Consider the following 706-nt stretch of genomic DNA (forward strand, 5'->3'; position numbering starts at 1 on the left):
ACCTCGCTGAAGCTGAATTTTGGATCCATCTGCCTGTTTCCCAGCTCCGACTACTGCCTCTCTCCTCTTTTTTCATCTAACTTAATAACAGTTCTCACTAGCCGTTACTGTTTGTCTACTTTTCTGTTAAAGTGCCTTCTTGAACGGCTACTTGCATTTTCTTTACCCAATTAAGCTTCTTGAGTAACCGGAGTGAAAGTTTCCAGTAAAATATTGGCACTTTTCTTCAAACAATTCTGCATTTTTCCTTAATTGAGTGCGTCAATTTCGGTTGTCGGGTTTTAGTTTGGTCACTTTTCTCCCTACACTCGCGTCAGTTATTTAACCCACCTTTTTTCTCTGTCTCACTCCAGACCACCCAACTCATCTCCAGCTGTTCACTGAGTCTGGATCTGAGCATCCATCTGTGGGAGTTGAATCGACCCTACATTCCCTACATTACCTTTGAGGGCCACTCCCACACCATATCATGTGTGTCTCAGTTTTATCTTGCCTTGAGAATGGATCTGTCCTTACGCCTACTAATAGCATTCACTCCCCTCTTTTTAGCCATCTCGTGGAGCACCGAACCAAATAGCTTCTACTCGGTGGGACGTGATGGTCTGCTGGTGCGCCACTACGTGGGTGACGGGCTGCAGACGGTCCGCGAGGCAAACGCGGTGGCGTTGGCGCTCAACTGCTGCGGACCCCTTGCCCATGCCCTAGG

The sequence above is a fragment of the Echinococcus granulosus genome (genome assembly GCF_000524195.1).
Source record: "Echinococcus granulosus chromosome Unknown EG_S00073, whole genome shotgun sequence".
Lineage (NCBI taxonomy): Eukaryota > Metazoa > Platyhelminthes > Cestoda > Cyclophyllidea > Taeniidae > Echinococcus > Echinococcus granulosus.